The sequence below is a fragment of the Cervus elaphus genome, chromosome 7 (genome assembly GCF_910594005.1).
Source record: "Cervus elaphus chromosome 7, mCerEla1.1, whole genome shotgun sequence".
In the NCBI taxonomy this organism is placed as follows: domain Eukaryota; kingdom Metazoa; phylum Chordata; class Mammalia; order Artiodactyla; family Cervidae; genus Cervus; species Cervus elaphus.
Genome location: NC_057821.1, coordinates 40601020 through 40617791, shown reverse-complemented (window position 1 = coordinate 40617791; position 16772 = coordinate 40601020). Strand labels below are relative to the sequence as shown.

The 16772-nt window shown below is 41.5% G+C and overlaps 1 long non-coding RNA gene across 1 annotated transcript in view; it reads right to left on the bottom strand.

The window, feature by feature from the left end:
• The window catches only part of LOC122697842, a 65882-nt gene extending 51245 nt beyond the window's left edge, over positions 1 to 14637 (bottom strand). The window contains exon 1 of the long non-coding RNA XR_006342181.1: positions 14428 to 14637. This is a non-coding gene — a long non-coding RNA (uncharacterized LOC122697842). The remainder of the gene's footprint in view (positions 1 to 14427) is intronic.
• Between the last annotated feature and the right edge of the window lie 2135 nt (positions 14638 to 16772).

Here is a 16772-nt window from a genome sequence, read left to right as displayed (position 1 = left end):
CTTCAAGCCTTAGGTTATTTCCCCTTCCTGACTCTTATCACCTACTTTCCTGTCTCAGCATATAGTGATTCAGTCTTTCACCATCTTCAGAATGCAATTTGTTCCCCATGGCATTCATGAAAAATTCTGGACCCTCTCCACCTCCTGCATAATTGATGTTCATTAAAAATAAGTAAATAAAAATCCCATTGAGACTAATTATTTGTATAACTAATCTGGGTCCTTCACCATTGTTTGACACAACGGTTAGGTTTAGTTAATTTCTATTTCATCCTCTTTCTATAACAAAGTTTCTGTAACCTCAGCACCATTGATATTTGGAGCCAGATAATTCTTTGTCATGAGGGGCCATCATGTGTACTGCAGAGTTTAATGACATCCCTGGCTTCTACCCAGACGCCAGTAGCATTCACCCTCCGGCTATGACAACCAACAAAGTCTCCAACATTACCAAATGTCTCCAGGGCAGTGGAGAGGGCAGGAAACTCACTCCCAGGGAAGAACCACTCCTAGGGTACCTCTCTGAATCTCAGAGGCAAGAAGGCTGAAAAGCACATTTCTCAGACTGTTTCATCTAGGATTCAGGACAGGAAACAGATTTTGACAAGCAGGTGAACTTGTGCTAGGTTTGAAAGGCTATAGTGAGGTGGGGACCATATTCCCCTACTTTTTGGCTGGTTTAAATGACAGAAAGGGTTATGAGGATGCAAAATATTTTCTCAGCAATATTCCACATCCATTCTCCTGGGTGTTGAAAGGAAGCTGTGTGTGTGTGTGTGTGTGTGTGTGTGTGTGTGTGTGTGTGTGTGTGTGTGTGTGTGTGTGTATGTGTGTGTGTAGGGGGTGTGGGGTGGGGTGAGGCATGGCTGGACTCAGTGTTCTAGATCCTAGTATCCAGCTTTTCTCAGTGTTAAGAGACAATTTCCATAATTGCCCAGTTTTTCTCAGTGTGAAGAGACAATTTCCATAATTGCCCAGTGCTGGCCACTTCCAGATTCCAACTTACTGATTCCTGAATAGCAGTTGTTAAGGCAAGGTTTTGAACTCAACAGATGCACTGGTGCCTAGCTTCCTGGTGGTCAGTTCTTTAATGTTAAAGGAGTCAGTCCCGGGGCCCATTGAAAGTGAACTCCTGAAATCTTCCACAATTTTTTATGCACCTAGTTCACTTCATCCATCCTTTTTTTCTGAATAAAGTAACTAGTTTCTCTTTCCTTCACTGAACCCATATAATGCCTTACCTATGATTATCTTACTCTTTCACTAACTTCCTTTCTTTCTGAGTAGTTAAGCTTTTTACAGGGAAGAATTACACTTCTTTTTCTCATCTGCCTGCCATAATCGCCATCTAGGGCTTTGCTCAGAGTAGGAAGAGGAAAGCAATTCGATTCATTTGCGTCTGGCGTTCACTGAAAACTTGTTCAATGAACACAGTCTTGGAAGAAGGGATGGAAAAAAAAGACACACACACCCTCAACCAAGTTCTCCCTCTTCCTCAGTGTGTTATAGAACCCAGACGTGCACATCTGATCCAGGAGAGAAAAATTGCTTCTAGTGGGAAACTGTTGTGAGACTCTCTTACTAATGGGCTCAATCATACACTCCATTCCAGGCAAAGGGCCATGTAAAATATCCAGAACACCCACTCTCCCTAGAATAATATCAATCAGGCATTTGGCTCTAAATATCTATTCGCTGATGACTCCCAGGTTTACTTCCCCAGGCCTGGCCATTTTCCTGGATCCCAAACTTGTGTACATAAACGCCGATCTGACATCTCCATTTGGATATCTGATGTTCACATTAAATGTAACACGTGCAAAACCAAAACCTTCTTCTCCTAGCCCGGGCTGCTTCTTTCACTGTCTTCTGCTCTTTCTCTTGTAAATGCCAATATCCACACATTCACGCATGTCAAAAGCAACGAGAAATAAAGACTAATTTCTCCCTTTCCCTCAGCCTCCACTGTCAGACTATCAGCCATTCTGTGTTTTAACTCAAAAATACATCTAAAATCCATCCACTTCACTCCATCTCTGCTGCTCACTGACTCAATGGACATGAGTTTGAGCAAACTCTGGGAGATGGTGAAGGACAGAGAAACCTGGCAGGCTGCAGTTCATGGGGCCACAGAGTCAGACACGACTTAGTGACTGATCAACAACAACTGCTGCTGCCTTCATCTTGGTTTAAGCCACCATCGCCTCTCATCTCCTTACTGTGCTCACTGCTTTCTCTCTTATTGCCATACTTTGAAACAAAAATTGGATCATGTCTCTATTCTGTTTAGATATGTTCTGTAGCTTCTCATCAGAATAAAATCAACACCCTTTTATCCAGGGAACAAAGCTTTACATGATGTAGCCACTGCCCAGCTCTCCAAACTCACTCTGTCCCGTTCTCACTTCCTGCTCCAGCCCCAGGTCTCTCTTGTGTTCCCTGATTTCCCAAGCCTTTTACGATGTCAGGGCCTTTGCACTTGCTTATCTTATCTTAACATATTGTATACAAAAGTCTGTACAGTCAAAGCAATGGTTTTTCCAGTAGTCGTGTATGGATATGAGAGCAGGACAATAAAAAAGGCTGAGCACTGAAGAACTGATGCCTTCGAACTGTGGTGCTGGAGAAGACTCTTGAGAGTCTCTTGGACCAAGCAAGGAGATCAAACCAGTCAATCCTAAAGGAAATCAACTCTGACTGTTCACTGGAAGGACTGATGCTGAAGCTGAAACTCCAATACTTTGGCCATCTGATGCAAAGAACTGACTCATTGGAAAATACCCTGATGCTGGGAAAGATTGAAGGCAAGAGGAGAAGGGGGTGACAGAAGATGAGATGGTTGGATGGCATCACCAACTCGATGGACATGAGTTTGAGTAAGCTCCTGGAGTTGGTGATGGACGGGGAAGCCTGGCGTGCTGCAGTCCATGGGGTCGCAAAGAATTGGACATGACTGTGCAGCTGAACAACAACATCTTATCCCTACTCAGGCTCTTTGCATGTCTAGTTCATCTCCTCTTTCAGATCTTGGCTCACATGTCATTGTTCAGATATGTTTTGCTTGGTCAGCCCATCATAAGTAAACCCCAGCCTCTAAGTTATTCCTATCCTATCACCCTGTTCATTGCCCTTGCGCTCATCGGTATCGAAACTGCCTTGCCCACTTCTCTGTTTTCTTGTGTATTGCCTGTGCCCTGCCCAACCCTACCCCACCAATTAGACTAGAGCTCTCATAGTGCAGGACATGCGTTTGTCTCACCGCTGCATCTCAGCACCTGAAACAGAGCGTGGCACATTACAGGCCCTCAGGAACTATTAATAGTTGTTGAAGGAATGAATGGTTGATTATGTTCTTATCCAGGTTATTTCATTCTGGCAACATACATAATACATGAAATTTACCACCTGAACCACTGTAAGTGTTCTGTTTGGTGGCATTCAGTACAGTCATATGGTTATGCAGTCATCACCACCATCCATCTCCAGATCTCTTTTCATTTTGCAAAATGGAAATTCTGCACCCCAGAAACAATAACTTCCTGTTCTTCCCTCCCTCCAGACCTTGGGGACCGCCATTCTACTTTCTTTTGCTATGAATTTGACGACTCTTGGTACCTTATACGACTAGAATCATAAAGTATTCGCCCTCTGGTGACTGGTTTAGTTCATTTAGCACAGTGTTTACAAAGTTCATCCATGTTGTAACATGTGTCAGAATGTCCTTCTTTTTAAAGGTTGAATGATAGTCCAATGTATGTATAGACCACATTTTGTTTACCGATTCATCCTTCAATGTAAACTTGGGATGCTTCCACCTTTTGGCTATAACGAATAATGCTGTGAACATGTGTGTGCAGATATCTCTTTGAAGCCCGGCCTTCAATTCTTTTGGGTATATACACATCCAGAAACATAATTTCTGGTAATTCTACCGCTAATTTTTTAAGGAACTGCCATACTGTTTTCCATAGCAGCTGCATCACTTTACATTCCCACTAACAGTGCACAAAGTTTCCAATTTCTCTACATTCTTGTCAACGTTTGTTATTTCCTGTTCTATTTTCTTATAGTAGCCACCCAAATGAATGTGAGGTAATATCGCATTACAGTTTTGATTTACATTTCCCTAATGATTAGCTATGTTGAATGCCTTCTCAAGTACTTTTTGGCCACTTGTATATCTTTTTTAGAAAAATGTCTCTTGAAATCTTTTGCACATTTTAAAATCAGGTTTGTTGTTGTTATTGAGTTGTGGGGGTTCTTTATATATTCTGAATGCTAAACTGTTACACGACATATAATTTGCAAATATTTTCTCTCCTGTGGATTTCCTTTTCATTCAGGGGACTGTATCCTTTGATGAAAAGAGATTTAAATTTTGGTGTAGTCCAGTTTAGCTATTTTTTTTTCTTTCTTTGAGCTTTCAGTGTCATATCCAAGATATCATTGCTAAATCCAATGTCATGAAGATTTCTTCCTATATTATCTTCTAAGAACTGTATAGCTTTAGCTCTTATACTTAGATCTTTGATCAGTTTTAATTTTGCCATATAATGTAAGATAAGGGTCCAACTTCATTTGTTAGCTTGTGGATATCCAGTTTTCCCAGAACCATTTTTTGGAAAAGACTGTCCTTTGACCAATGAATGATCCTGACATTTACAAAAAATATTTGTCCATGTATATGAGATTTATTCTGGGTTTTCTATTCCAGTTCATTGCTCTTATTGCTGTTTGTTCAGTCATGTCTGACTCTTTGAGACCCCATGGACTGCAGCATGCCAAGCTCCTCTCTCCTTCACTATCTCCTGGAGTTTGCTCAAATTCAAGTCCATTGAGTCGGTAATGCTACCTGACCACTTCATCCTCTGCTACCCCCTTCTCCTCCTGCTTTCAATCTTTCCCAGCAACAGGGTCTTTTCCAAGGAGCCAGTTCTTCGCATCAGGTGGCCAAAGTATTGGTACTTCAGCTTTAGCATCAGTCCTTCCAAAGAATATTCAGGGTTGATTCCTTTAGAATTGACTGCTTTGATCTCTTTGCTGTCCAAGGGACTCTTCATTGGTCCAGGCATCTGTATTTATGCAAGTACAACACTGTTTTGATTTGTGATTTTGTAGTAATTTTGGAATCACGAAGTGTGAGGTCTCCAGCACTGCCCTGTTTAAGATTGCTTTGGTTATTCAGGGTTTCTTGAGATTTCATTTGTATTTTAGAACAGATTTTTCTATTTCTGCAAAAAAAAAAGAAAATTGGGATTTTAACAGGCATTGCATTGAAGCTGTAGACCATTTTGGGTGGTATTGACTTTTTAATAGTATTAAGTCTGCTGTTGAATTCTGTTTCCTACTATCTTGTTAAGAATTTTTCATCAATATTCATCAGGGTCTGTAGCTGTCTTTTCTTGTAGTGTCTTTGTCTGGCTCTAGTATTAGGGAGATGTTGCCCTCCTAAAATGAGCTTGGGAGTGTTCCCTCCTCTTCAAGTTTTGGAAGAATTTGAGGAGGCTTGATGTCATTCTTCTTTAAATGTTTGGTAGAGTTTGCCAAAGAAGCCATCTGGTCTTGGGCTTTTCTTTATTGGGAAGCTTTTTATTACTGATTAAATTTCCTTACTAGTTATAGTTCTGTTCAGATGTTCTATTTCTTCGTGATTGAGTCTTGATAGGTTGGGTTTCTAGGAATTCGTCCCTTTCATCCAGGTTATTCAATTTCTTGCCCAAGATTGGTCACAGCGCCCTCTGACAATCCTTTTTACTTCTGTAAAATTGGTAGTCATGACTCCTCTTTCATTTCTGATTCGAGTTATTTAAGCACTCTCACTCTTTTTTTCTTAATCAATACAGCAAAAGATTTGCCAATTTTACCAATCTTTTCAAAGAACCAATTCTTGATTTTGTTCCCTTACCCACGTTTTTCAGACTTTTTATATAAAGAGAGGTGGGATGAAAAGAAAATAAACACTTTAAAGATAATTATAAACTTGACTGTGTAGGAAAGGAGAGACTTGTTGAACTGAAAATGGTATTGTGAACACTTAGGTATAAAATTGGAAAAGTTCTTTTTCATTCTTTATTCCAGACACAGCCAAGCATGGAAAAGAGGGGCTTTATTGTGATCTTTGTGCAAAGCAGATAATTTTTAAGCTTATATTTACATATGCACTTACTATGTACCACATGCTATTCTAAGCACTTTACATATAGGAACTTGTTTAACCTCATGAAATAAGTGTTATTATTAGTCCCATTTTTCAGATGAATAGACTGAGAGAGAGAGAGTTTAAGTCATGCCTAGCAAATGTCAGAATTGTGATTTCCACTCAGGGAGTCCAGCTTCAGAGTTGCTATTCTACTAATAAATGCATCCTTTTGATGGATGACATACACACAAATTGGCCTTTCTTTTAAAGAGGTCTGAGTGCTATTTAGAAGTTACCAATGAGATGGCCTTGAAATATGTTATTCCAGCCCAGAAAGTTTGTTCTTTGAGCTTTAAGGTCCAGGTCTTCTCTCCTCCAAGCTTTCTTCCCAGTGTCTGGACATTCATTAGAGTCTCCATGATGGACACGTCACTTGCTAAGCTCTACAATCACTCTGACTCAACCAGTGTCAGGGTCACGGTCTGCAATGCCAACGTGACACCATGCTGGGCCCTTGGGTGTGCGTGATCAGCTTTCCCTTAGGTCTTCCCTCTTCTGCCCCTCCCACCTGCCATGGCACCTGTCCCATTTTCAGACCTACTGTGCTCCCCTCATATTGTTGGGCTCAGCAAGTCTCTCAAATAAAACCTGACTGCTGCCTTTACTTCAAGGCTGAACAACTTGATAAGGCCTGTTTTAAAAGGTCATTCTTGTTATTCATTGAAAACAACAGTAGCCAAAGCAAAACAGAGTTGGGGCATCAGTGCCTTTGTCAGAACCTTCCTGGGAGCTGGTGGAGAGGAGAGCAGATGGAAGCCTACCTTGACACAACGCTGGACCACGGACCTGAGGCAGTAATCTGTAAGGACACACACGTGTGCGCACTAGTCACAGATTTCTTCTCCCTCCTGCTGGAACACTGAGTCAGGAAAAACATTCAGAGCCTGAGCCGGGATGTTGCTAGTGAAGCAGAGATTTCAGGTGAGAAGTAAATGTGCAGAGCGGAGGCAGTGACCTTTCTTATTTGCAGTGTTTTCATTCTGCAGCTTGCGCGGCAGGGACCCTGACATCAGAAGCTCTGATGGCCCGAGGCTGTGTTGGAGAGGAAATAAATGAGCCTGCCCTACTTCCAGAGGCGCTAGTCCTCCGTGTGCGGCATGGAACCTGGGCAGGGCGAGATGTGTGTAGCCGAGCGACCTCTAGTGCCTGACAGTGGGAGCTGCATCGCCTGCTCCCAAGGCGGAGGGAGTTTGAGGGGAAGCCTGAGTTTAAAAAGCACAGGGTCTATTGTAAAGATCCTGTTTGTCCAGCACCGTCCAGGGTGTTAGGGAGGATTCAAAGGAATTACAAGTAGGCAAACTTAAGGAGCTTATCCTCCGGCCTGGGGAAATCAAAAGAGCATATGGTTTCTGTATTGACATGATGTCATGGGAGGAGCTTCTGAGAAGGGAAAGGACACCACGGATCAGAGTAATCCAGGAAGCTGAACCTAGAAGGATGAGTGGACTTTACATGAAAAGAGGGAGGGCATCCTGGGATGGGTGGAAAGCAAGCCAGCAGGAAGAGGGACCTTGACGACGCAGGGCAGAGATTTCCAATGAAAGGATCTGTTAGTCCGCAGTGTTAGGATGATTGACAGCAAAACTCAAGAATAGAAGATCCAGCCCCCCGGGGGTTCACCGTAGAGGACCCACCTCACCACCGAGCCTGCCCGGCTCTTCCAATCAGAAGAGAGCCCAGGAGTTGCTTTCTGCCCCCAATGCCTGGGGAACGATGGGCATGTTGGCAACAGGACCACGGGCTGCAAACTCAAATACAACCCAGGCCAAAGAGTCAATGCAAATACCCGAAATAGATGGGTGGAAGATTCTGGCACTTGGGAGATGTCCGATTTCGTTTTTAGCCCGCATAGAGTCCTGAATTGCAGCGGGAAGGGGTGGAAGCTTCCTCCAATGGGCAGCGGTGACTCAGGCCTGGCTAGTTATTATGGTCAGGAATGCAGGACCCAGTGCCAAGCATTCCAAGCCTGCACGGGAAGTACATTATCTTAAAACTTTAGGTGAGGTCTCTCCATGTTTAAACGTTGGGTCAACTTTTTATTTTATTAATTCAATTTTTATTTTATATTGGAGTATAATTGATCTACAAAGTTGTGTTAGTGACAGGTGTATAGCATACTGTGAACATTCAGTTTCATATGTGTGTGTGTGTGTGTATATATATATATCTCCATTCTTTTTCAGATTCTTTTCCCATGTAAGTTATCACAGAGTATTGAGTAGAAAGCATTGTACAGATCAAACAAACAGTTTGGCTTGCAGGCTGTCCCCTTATAAATTGGGATTCAAATTGATCACATTTGTTCTAAAAAATGTTTTAACATGCTGAATTAATAGACAAGTTTTACTATAATTCTTATGACTTAGGGGAAATCTACTGACTTTGGGGGCTGCTTAAATTTCTTTTTGATGAGAGAAGGGACTTCTTTTTCTCATGAGGGCCTTGCAAAGAGCTTGGGCTGAGTTCCTGAAGCCCTTTGCTCCTCTCTCTCTGCCCCTCATTTGCAAGTCTGGTTATCTTTCTGACCCACTGTTTTCTTTTTTTTAATAGGTGTATAATTGACATGGGGCTTCCCAGGTGGTGCTAGTGTTAAAGAACCAGCCTGCCATTACAGAAGACATAGACTTGGGTTCAATCCCTGAGTCAGGAAGATCCCCTGGAGGAAGGCCACTCCAGTATTCTTGCCTGGAGAATCCCATGGACAGAAGAGCCTGACAGGCTACAATTCATAAGGTCACAAAGAGTTGTACACAACTGAAGTGACTTAGCACGCATGCACTCATACATAGTGCTCTGTCAAAAACCTTGACCCACAGAATCGTGGACATAGTAAAATGTTTTCCTTTTATACTACTAAATTTAGGGTTGGTTTGTTATGCAGAGAAAGTACCCAGAACATAATTGACATAGGTATAACTGACATATAGTATTATACATATTAGTTTCAGGTGTACAACATAATGATTTGGTATTTGTTTATATTGCAAAATCACCATAATTGGTCTAGTTAACATTCCTCACCACACATAGTTACAATTTTTTTCTTATGATGAGAACTTTTAAGATTTACTCTCCTAGCAACTTTCAAATATACAGTGCTGTATCATTAACTATAATTACCATGCTGTACATTGCCATGGCTGATTTATTTTGTAAGTGGAAGGTTGTACATTTTGACCACTTTCATCCATTTTGCCCACCCCCACTTCTAGTCTGTTTTCTGTATCTGGGAACTTTAGTTTTGTTTTATCTTTTAGATTCTTCATATAAATGAGATCATACGATATTTGAGCCTCTGTTTTCTCATTAGTAAGATTGGCAATCTAATTAGAGGTCCTTTTAGCTCAACAATCTATGATTCCTCAGGCACCATCTAGATCTAAAATTCTATGATTCTTGTTCCAGTCTGAAAGAGGATGTGTTTTCCAGCCAACTTCACCTTACAGAAAGTTCAGAGAGAGCTTCATTTTGTGTGCTGGATTTCTGTCATCCTTGAAGAGAGGCAGTGCAGAGTGGCAAAATCATTGTTAACCTTGGCCACACATTAGAATGAACTGGAGAGTTTTGCAACAAACCCAAAGCCAAGCCCCATTCAGAACCACTCAGGCAAACTAAAAGGACTCTGAGGATGGGTCCGGGGCATGGGGATGTTTTGATGGTTCCTCAGGTTATTTGAATGTGCAGCCAGGATTCAGAGCCACAGGTGTAGGCCGAAGTAGACTTTCTAACCCAGAATCTAGAATCTAACAAACCTGGGCAGTGGCAAGCCACATTTGCAGCCTGAGGCAAAAGAAAAAAGTCTGACCTCTAAGTGAGTGAATGAAAGTCACTCAGTCGTGTCCGACTGTTTGTGACCCCATAGACTATATAGTCCATGGAATTCTCCAGGCCAGAATACTGGAGTGGGTAGCCTTTCCCTCCTCCAGGGGCTCTTCCCAACACAGGGATTGAGCCCAGGTCTCCCACACTACAGGCAGAGTCTTTACCAGCTGAGCCACCAGGGAAGCCCCTGACCTCTAATAAACGCTTATTAAAACATCCTCCTCTAGTTCAGACAAAATGAGAAATGTTTATAAAATCTCTATCAGAAAGCAAGACTGCATATAATGTCTGTGTTGTCCAATCTGTTCATGAACTATGGTCAACCTTGGGCATCAAGGCAGTGGAGACTGACGGTCCTGCAGTACTGGGAACAATGAGTTGACTGAAAGGAGCCATCCCTGTTGCACAATAGTGCAGGGTCACAACCAACAGTCTGTCTTTATTTCAAATTATGGCAATTTGTTCATCATGGATATTTTTGTATTCAGATTCTTTAAAATTATTGAATTTAAATATTATTTACCTTGATTACTGAGTTTTTTCTGCCCATTTCCCCTTACAGTTTGCACTTGAGAGCACTTCACTCATTCCATCCTAATCCAAATTCTGAACCTGAGTTTAAATTCTGCTTCTGCTTGGGTAGGTTACTTGACCAGTCTAACCTCACTTACTTACGTGTAACAACTGTGGTGTTGGAGAAGACTCTTGACAGTCCCTTGGACTGCAACGAGATCCAACCAGTCCATCCTAAAGGAAATCATCCCTGAATATTCATTGGAAGGACTGATGCTGAAGCTGAAACTCCAATACTTTGGCTACCTGATGCGAAGAACTGACTCCTTGGAAAAGACCCTGATGCTGGGAAAGATTGAAGGCAGGAGGAGAAGGGGATGACAGAGCATGAGATGCTTGGATGGCATCAGTGACTCAATGGACATGAGTTTGAGCAAGCTCCAGGAGTTGGTGATGGACAGGGAAGCCTGGCATGCTGCAGTCCATGGGGTTGCAAAGAGTTGGCTGAGCAATTGAACTGACTGACTGACTGACTTGTGTGAAAGATGCTGTTCATGCCAGCTCTCCTATACAGCCCTGTGAAGTGTACATGAGGTGATGTGGTGAAGTGCCCAGTGCAAAATGGGAAGCTTCTATATGCCCTAATGTGGGCTGGCTAACATCACACACAAAGATTGCACAATACCATGGTTACCATGGTTCTCGTGTGTGTATTCCAAGAAAGTTGTCTTCCCTGGGGTCTGTCGGTTTTAGGGTATAGGATTGGTGTTGTCTTGACATTGCAAACTGTCTCCAACCAAAGAATTCTAGACTAAAGGTGTTCAAGCTCTTCCATAAAATCCTAGGGATCCACAAATAGATGGGAGAAATATACTGTGTTCATGGATTAGAAGAATCAACATTGTGAAAATGGCTATACTACCCAAAGCAATCTATAGATTCAATGCAATCCCTATCAAGCTACCAATGGTATTTTTCACAGAACTAGAACAAATAATTTCACAATTTGTATGGAAATACAAAAAACCTTGAATAGCCAAAGCAATCTTGAGAAAGAAGAATGGAACTGGAGGAATCAACCTGCCTGACTTCAGGCTCTACTACAAAGCCACAGTCATCAAGAAATTATGGTACTGGCACAAAGACAGAATTATAGATCAATGGAACAGAATATAAAGCCCAGAGATAAATCCACGAACCTATGGACACCTTATCTTCGACAAAGGAGGCAAAGATATACAATGGAAAAAAGACAACCTCTTTAACAAGTGGTGCTGGGAAAACTGGTCAACCACTTGTAAAAGAATGAAACTGGAACACCTTCTACACCATACACAAAAATAAACTCAAAATGGATTAAAGATCTAAATGTAAGACCAGAAACTATAAAACTCCTAGAGGAGAACATAGGCAAAACACTCTCTGACATAAATCACAGCAGGATCCTCTATGACCCACCTCCCAGAATATTGGAAATAAAAGAAAAAATAAACAAATGGGACCTAATGAAACTTAAAAGCTTTTGTACAACAAAGGAAACTATAAGCAAGGTGAAAAGACAGCCCTCAGAATGGGAGAAAATAATAGCAAACGAAGCAACAGACAAAGGATTAATCTCAAAAATATACAAGCAACTCCTGAAGCTCAATTCCAGAAAAGTAAATGACCCAATCAAAAAATGGGCCAAAGAACTAAACAGACATTTCTCCAAAGAAGACATACAGATGGCTAACAAACACATGAAAAGATGCTCAACATCACTCATTATCAGAGAAATGCAAATCAAAACCACAACGAGGTACCATTACATGCCAGTCAGGATGGCTGCTATCTAAAAGTCTATAAGCAATAAATGCTGGAGAGGGTGTGGAGAAAAGGGAACCCTTTTACACTGTTGGTGGGAATGCAAACTAGTACAGCCACTTTGGAGAACAGTGTGGAGATTCCTTAAAAAACTGGAAATAGAACTGCCATATGACCCAGCAATCCCACTCCTGGGCATACACACCAAGGAAACTAGATCTGAAAGAGACACACGCACCCCAATGTTCATCGCAGCACTGTTTATAATTGCCAGGACATGGAAGCAACCTAGATGCCCATCAGCAGACGAATGGATAAGGAAGATGTGGTACATATACACAATGGAATATTACTCAGCCATTAAAAAGAATTAATTTGAATCAGTTCTAATGAGATGGATGAAACTGGAGCCCATTATACAGAGTGAAGTAAGCCAGAAAGATAAAGACCAATACAGTATACTAACGCATATATATGGAATTTTAAAAGATGGTAACGATAACCCTATATGCAAAACAGAAAAAGAGACACAGATGTACAGAACAGACTTTGGAACTCTGTGGGAGAAGGTGAGGGTGGGATGTTTCGAGAGAATAGCATTGAAACAAGTATACTATCAAGGGTGAAACAGCCCAGGTTGGATGCATGAGACAAGTGCTCAGGACTGGTGCACTGGGAAGACCGAGAGGGATGGGATGGGGAGGGAGGTGGGAGGGGGGATCAAGATGGGGAACACATGTAAATCCATGGCTGATTCATGTCAATGTATGGCAAAAACCACTACAATATTGTAAAGTAATTAGCTTTCAACTAATAAAAATAAATGAAAAAAAAAATCCTAGGGATCCACAAATAACCTGATATTATTTAAGCTGATCAATGATTACATAATTGCCTAATGGGCAAAATTATTTTCATCTATTTTATATCTTTGGGTCTGTGCAAATTTTAATCAGTTTAAGAAAGAGTCTGTAGATTTAAAATGTTTGAGAATTATTCTTCAAGATCCTGGTTCTCAAAGTTTAATGTCCATAAGTCATCTGTGCTCAGTCAAGTCCAACACTTTGCAACCCCACGGACTCCTCTGTCCATGGGATATTCCTGGCAAGAATAGTGGAGTGAGTTGCCATGTCGTCTCCAGGGGAATCTTCCTGACCCATAGATCGATCCTGTGTCTCCTGCATTGCAGGCGGTTCTTTACTGCTGAGCCACCGGGGAAGCCCTAAGTCATCTGGAAGTCTTGTTAAAATTCAGGTTCTGATTCAGCAAATGTAATTGAGGTTCTACATTTGTTAACAAGCACCCAGGCAGAAGTGGTTGCATCATTTGTGGGTCTCGAGAGGGAAGGAAATTTCAGGATTTCTTATTAAAAAATCAACAATTTCAAAATAGTGACAACAAAGTATTAAACCACGAGCAGAGTCCTAAGCATGAGGTCTTTTGCCCTTCTATAGGCCACATGCCCATGGAGCGCATCCCTGCTCCTAGGAGAGGCCAGAGCTGCTGGTCTATGATTACACTTTAAGTAGAAAAGATCTAATCAGTCGTGTCCAGTAGAACTTCCTGTGATAACATAAATGTTCTACTCCTGTGCTATTCAGTATAGCAGCCATTTAGCCACATGGGGCTGTTAAGCACTTGGAATGTGGCTAGTATGACTAAAACTAGTTTTATCAAATTTTAACTAAATTTAAATAGCTCCATGTGTCTGGTGGCTGCTACATTGGACAGCACAATTTGGTTGTCAGCCTTCTTCAGCAGAAAACATGCTATTCTGGCATATTATCTGTCTCCAGGCTGCTTATGGAACATCACCTTCAAGGGAAGTCAGACGAGATCTTTTTCTTTATGCTTTAATAAGTCTATTATTATCATTATTGGGTTGGAAAAACTTTTTTTTTAAGTTTTTTCAAGTTTCTCCCTTACATCTCCCAGAAAAACTCTAACAAACTTTTTGACCAACCCAATATTATTATTTCATCTGACAGGTAATGAATACTATTCCAAATATTCTCGTGGAAAAAACCTGGTCTTTTGGTCCAGCAATTTTATTTTATTTTTTTTAACATTAAAAGCAATTTTCTACTTACCTTACTGTGGAAAAATATTGGCAATTCATATGTTAAAAGTTTCTTGTCTCCCCTCAAGGGAAATGATTGACAGCCTTTAAGTGCTTGTCTGCATCTTTTAAGACGAAAGTGACTGACACTCTTCAAGAAGAACACACTTTGCTGCATCCTGGCAATGTGACTTGATTCTCCTGATGTGAAGATAGTTTTCAGGTGTCTGAGCTTCTCAGGGTGTTAACCCTCTGTGGGCAGACATCTTGTTTCTTGGACTGAGCATGCACGGGAAGAACGCGTGATCTCGCGGGAGTGCCCCCAGGCTCACTGTTAGGAACCGAGAGGCGTTACAGTACTGAAGGTGGGTTTTTTGTTTTGTATTGTTTTGTTGGTCTGTGTGAAATCTTCAAGTTGCTAAATTGCTACTTTCCAGAGAGGTTTTCTGGTTTCCAAACTCTGTTCAAGACTTCAGACTTCGTTTTTGAAACAGAATGAATTGGGCACTCAATAAGACAGGGAGACAGAGAGAGATGTAAAATTTGACTTCTTGGGACTTCCCTGGTATTCCAGTGGCTAAAACTCCGAGCTCCCATTGCAGGCGGCCCAGGTTCCAGCCACATGCTGTAGCTTGCTGCTGCTACTGCTAAGTCGCTTTAGTCGTGTCCGACTCTGTGCGGCCCCTGAGATGGCAGCCCACCAGGTTCCCCCGTCTCTGGGATTCCCCAGGCAAGAACACTGGAGTGGGTTGCCATTTCTTTCTCCAGTGCATGAAAGTGAAAAGTGAAAGTGAAGTCGCTCAGTCGTGTCTGACTCTTAGCGACCCCATGGACTGCAGCCCACCAGGCTCCTCCGTCCATGGGGGTTTCCAGGCAAGCGTCCTGGAGGGGGATGCCATTTCCTGCCCCATGCTGTAGCTTAAGATCCGGTATTCCCCAGCGAAGATCATAGATCCTGAGTGCCGCAGCTAAGACCCAGCCCAGCCAAATAAATAAATAAATATTGAATAATAAAAGTGTAACTTCTTGCGTCAAAGAGATGGAACAAGATGCTACAAGAGGTTTGGGAGACCAGGATGGAGGAATGTGAACGGGGCTCGCTCCTTTAAGAATAAAAGCCAGAAACCAGAGTTCCATCCAACAGGAATTTATAACTATCAGGAGGAAACAGCCCTTGGTTTCTGTGACTGTTTTTCCTTTGGATCTGTAGCTAGTACATGACTCTTGACATCAAAGCACAAAGCACAAGAGGGATTAAACATTCTCCAAGTGGGTCACTGCTTGGCAACCCCAAGATACACTGTTTAGAAACCTAAAACCTGGGATCAGACCCAGGAATCTATAAGAAGTCAGTAAATGATAGACAGTGGAGGAAAAGGTAGTGTCATCCAAAAGTGTTAAGTCAACTGGCCAAACATTTGGGGAAAATAAATATTGCTCAATACTTATACTCTACAACAAAATAAATCCCAGATGGATTAAATATTTATGTGCTAAAAATAAACAAACCCCCACACTATAAAAATGCTGGTGAAAGAGTGGAATTTGGGGTCAGGAGTGTGTATGCAGTTAATTTGATCGCAGTTTACACTCCCACTGGCAGTGCAAGGGTTCCGTGTGAGCAGATCCACACAAATATGTGATATTATCTAGTTTCTGGGTTTTATCATTCTAAGAGCACAAGTTTGTTTAAAAATGCACATCTCAGATTATTAATAAATTTGAACATCTCTTCAAATACTTTTTAGTTTTTTGTACTTCCATTTTTATAATACCTGTTTACTTCCTTTGCCCAATGTCTACTGAGGTTTCTGGTTTTTTCTTCTTGATTTGAGAAGGTTCCTTGTGTGTTGTAGATATTAACCCCTTGTTAATTTTCACATTGTGAATACCATTTTCCTCTTTGTCATTTTAAAAATACCAGTTTTATAAATGTTAGTCTTTGTTGAACAGAAGTCCTTCATTCTGATAAATGAAATCCATCTCACACAATCCATAAGTGGATGCCGTGTTGTTTGTGCTGGGAAGATGGAGGCAATTGGAATGTTCAGTGCTGGGACAGCAGATTGGTAAAATGTTAAGAGGCACACCAAGGAAGGCTGAGCAGAAATTAGAAGCGATGGACCAAGTGCACACAGAACATCTTAAAAATGCAATGCCGAGTGAAACAAGTAAGAAGCAGAATGAGATATATAACACAATATCGTTTATGTCAGTTAAAATGTGTGAATCTCATACAATACATATTTAGCAAAAACATATGCAAATGAAAAAGATACATATTCAATACCTTAGAATGGTTTTATGAAGCAGAGGATTGGAATAGGAAGTGAGGACTACAGGAAAAAAGTGAATAACAGAGGAGCCTAAGAACTT